This window comes from Poecilia latipinna, unplaced genomic scaffold, assembly GCF_001443285.1.
Source record: "Poecilia latipinna isolate Pla-1442-1.1 unplaced genomic scaffold, P_latipinna-1.0 Scaffold774, whole genome shotgun sequence".
NCBI classification, from domain to species: Eukaryota; Metazoa; Chordata; class Actinopteri; order Cyprinodontiformes; family Poeciliidae; genus Poecilia; species Poecilia latipinna.
In genome coordinates this window covers 209,766-214,265 of record NW_015113390.1, presented here as the reverse complement: position 1 = coordinate 214,265, position 4,500 = coordinate 209,766, and positions in this window count along the sequence as shown.

Sequence of the window (4,500 nt, the reverse complement as noted above, 5' to 3'; positions counted from 1 at the left end):
AAAATGGAGGGCCCCCTGTTGGTCAGGGGGCCCTTGGAATTGTCCTAACTTTTCCTCCCTATACAGTGCCACTGACCACTGTCACTGTTGGTCTTTGCTGTCAGTGTAGGAACCAGAAAAAAAGCAGGTAAATTGCCTAAATGTAGCAACAGAAAAAGGAGATATTGGCATATGGCGACAATTCCATCTTAGCACACACAACTCCTTCATAACACACTTTCTGTTTGGTGGAAGACATCAAGTTTTTCCTATCAAAGCGTTGAATCCCAAGTTAATTCACGTTATTGGTGTCAAAGTTTGACTCAAGTCCAAAGACTTGCATAATTTCACCAAATCTATTCTTGAGGCATTTGTAACTAGAGTATGACACATTTCTCAGTCACATGACTCAAGCCCACACCTCTGCATCACAGTGGCTACCTGTATTTCTTTTAATTGGTCTTTGCACCCAGTACTAAATAAGAAATTAGAAAGTATTTGCACATAACAGTTCTGCAAATGATGTGTACAACAGAGGTTGTGTTTAACCTTGGGGGACCATTCCAGCGATCTGCAAAGTTGCAGTAATGTTATGATCTCAAAGCCACTGCCTGGAGCAATTCTATATTTCCCCATTCTTGATCTTGTGGTTTTCAGAAGACCGCAGGGCCTGTGGCAAATTGTGTATGTGCGGTTATGTATTTTTTAAAGCTCACCAGTGAATCTGAGGACAACGCTATAGGTGCCATCCTTGCGACTGAAAGAGATCTTACATGTTCATACACTCGGCATAGAAACTGTAGAAATGCAGCCAAGTGGGTGTGCCCTTAAGAGCCAGAGGGAATGAACAAATCTGAATCCATTCAATAAATATGAAAGAGATAACACACTCATGGTGCTGCAGCTAAAATGCAAGCAAAGCAGGAGCTGTCTGATCCTGCCAGCTCTCCTGAGGTCACAAAGACCTTGGTGGTTCGAGCTTTAATCTGGAGTATAAGAAGATGGGAGGGCATTCGATTGCCTCAGGGTGTCAAGGTAATATGTGGGAAATCAGGTGGAAGGAAGCGGACCTTTTTCTTTTTTGGATCAGCGACACTAAACATTTATTCAAAAAATATACTGTCCTCACAGCTTTTAGTGATTCTTTTGTTATAATTCCATTGAAGCTGGCAACAATGAGTTTCCAGCTTATAACAGAAAATAGTTGTGATGTACACTGCAACTTAATTCTCAGTCTGGATTTATTTCAGCTTAGACTTGACATTTCTGCATAGCAGAGGGCCTGTTGACTTTTCATTATTCGGTTAATAAAAAAGAAATAGTGATTTTCCTTCCTATCATCTCTTTTCCATCAACCTTTGACTCTCGGAAAAATGTAGCACAAAATATGCTATTTTCTGTCCAAATAATGGAAATTAAGTTCATCAGGTCAGAAAAAAATATGCATAATACATATGCAAACAATGAAATGTATCTAGCGGTCCCATGTTAGATAAACTTTGTCTGAGAACAGACTCACAGAAAGCAACTATAAGCTGATTATTACTATAAATACGCCAGCATAAAGATTAACACGAAATAATTAAATCTCAACCTATTTAATATACGATCAAGAGCTATTCAAGGAATGCTGACTTTACTATGATGTCAAGGTGAGACCATGACTGATTTCCTTTCAGTTTTTTACGTATAGGGATATATTATGTATTTTCCAGGCACATTTTATATTTTATAGTACAATCAAGTTAACGTGTGTGTATGTGTGTTTATATATATATATTCATATCCATGTTTTTTAGTACTTGTTAAAAAGGAGCTGGCAATGTAGGTGACTGAGCTAAGCTCACATACAAGATATTACAATAGTCCAAACAAGAAATGTAAAATGAAGAATCAATGACTTTGATTGGGAGCCACAGTTTTACTTTTGGAAAAAGCTGGCTATAATAACCTCCAACCTCTGTTTTTCTAGTTTCAGGCATAGTCCACACATAGCCAGATCTTTTTAAAACTGTTTAGCAGAGATAACAGTTTCTATGAAATAATCTCGTCCACGCCTGATTGGTTTAAGAAAAGTGTTCATCCAGAGTACCCGGAGAGAACCCACTCATGTACAGGGAGAACATGCAAACTTCATACAGAAAGATTGTGACCCTACAACATTCTTGCTGCAAGGCAACAGTGCTACCATCTGCACCACTGTGCAGAACGCAGTGTTAGAATATGAAGTTAATAAAACACAAGACAATGTCGACTGGCAGTCATATTAAATCAAGTATTTGGATGCATGTGGAGTTTGAATGGCATTCTGCATTGATTGGGAGGGATAAATGGTGTGAAACAGCTCACCTCCAAGTGATCTTTCTACTTTGCAACTCAACGTATCGGAGCAGTTGGGCTTATAAAAAAACAAGTGCATGAACAATAGTAAAAATAAGCACCTCTCTTTCCTCCACTGAATGGCCAAACGATAACAATGGTCACATGTGTGATGTCAGCGCTGCATTATTTGTTGCTCACTGCCATGTATTTACCTCTAAATGTCCACACACAAATTCTATTCATTCAGAGTATTTTTTATCCTTACAATTAATGAAAACACAACACTTAAGATTAGAATATTAAATCAGAGCAAAAACTAACTTTTTTTTTTATGCAGAAGTGTTGGCTTACCTGCCTGAAGTTATTTATAAGTTGAGAAATGAGCACCTACATACTGATTTAACTATGACTCTTTTGTCAAATTTCCTGAACACCACTGCAGACACTTTTGTTAATTTTTCTGATTCATGAAGACTGATTTCCATTTGAAAACACACAGCACCAAACTAAATTCAGAGCTGCAGGGGAAGTTGTATCTTTGATCTAAGACTAGAATCTTTGATCATGCAACACAGTGGCAGTGTTTCTACTGAGTTGTGTCTTTTCCTTAGAAATTCCTCATATCCTTCTTATACCAGCACACGTCTTCATGTACATACACACAAATGCTCAATTTTTAAGCCACCACAGATGCAAGAGAGGACATGGCATTTCCTCTGCAAGTATTTGAATTTGTTCCTCATATTTGCTGGTGACAAAATCCCCAAGATGCTTGTGGTTGACTGCAAACAGAAGAAATCACACTGAAAAGGTTGTGTAAAAACAAAGTGTAAAGAAATGGGACAGGAGTGGGAGTCTGAGAGAGATAGGAAAAAATGGGAAGATTTATCAAACAAAAGTTCACCTTAAAGAAACTTGTGACAAAAAAAAACAAACAAAAAAACAACATTCAATAGCCTGAAGTGGTTAGTCGATGGAAGGATTGTTTTACCTGTGATGGACTGGCAACCAATGTGTACCCCCCTCGATATACAACTACTGGAGACGGGCCTCAGCTGCCCCAATGTCCTCACAAGATATCACTTGTGTTGACAACTGATGGATGGATGGATGGTATGGATATGGTTCAGGGATTTAATCATATTAAATAAGTGTTCATTCACCAGATCTTGTAGTGATCCATAAACAAATGAATGCACCTGTATACACAAAGGACATGAATGAACCATTGCCCTTTGATAACGCTGTGGCAGTCAATGTCTGAGAGGAAACGTTGATGCAATTGAGAGAAATACCAGCAGTATGAGACTTACTTGTAGAGAGGTGGTTGACAAAACGCCACCAAAAAACTGATTTTGTTTCATCGGAGAATTCGGTTGGCTTCAATGTGCACTGTTGCCACTAGTTACTGCTTTCTATTATGAGTCTAGCGAGGACAGATCATCACCTCAAGGAACACAGTTCACTTAATTGAAACACTTGTAAACGGAACAGTAAAGAAAATAGAACTCTCCTCCTAAATGTCATTTCAACCTCTGAAGTCCAACACTATGAGTTTGTCAAACTAAGAAAATCGATTTGAACTATTCCGCTCTCTTCCATACAAGTTTTCCACATAAAAGGGTAGCCCGCCTGTTCTCAAGCCTGATCTCATGCCTGACAGTCTGAGTCTTTTCAGGAATAAAGATAATCTGGACCATTAAGTTATCACCAAAAGAGCAAGTGAAAGTCAGATACACTTCAAAAGTTACAGGACACAGAACGTTTATTTTAGTCACATACTACAATGTAGAGCAAAGAGTGAAATCTTCTATCCAGGATTTAAGAAAAACCAAGGGTGTACTTCTCCAGCATAAATTTGTTTAAAGAAGCATTGCAATTCAAAAGTCAAATGTTTATCATTATGTCAGTGTTACCACCCCTCCAGTGCCCTGCAACATTGAAGTACTGTTGAGAGGAAAAGTTTCGAGCCGATTAGAATAATAATCTGCTACCATTTCTTATGACAAGGAAAAAACATTAACAACTCAGTTTGTATAATCACATTTCTCTTGAATTACACATTAGAGTTAAAATGGGTTCAGGAATTAAAAAAAAAAAGAAAAAAACGATGTGGTGGTACACTGGCTGTTAGCAAATGGACAGAGACTGTTAGAAGACTTATGGAGGTTTCCTTCTGATGTCTCACTTAGACTGCAG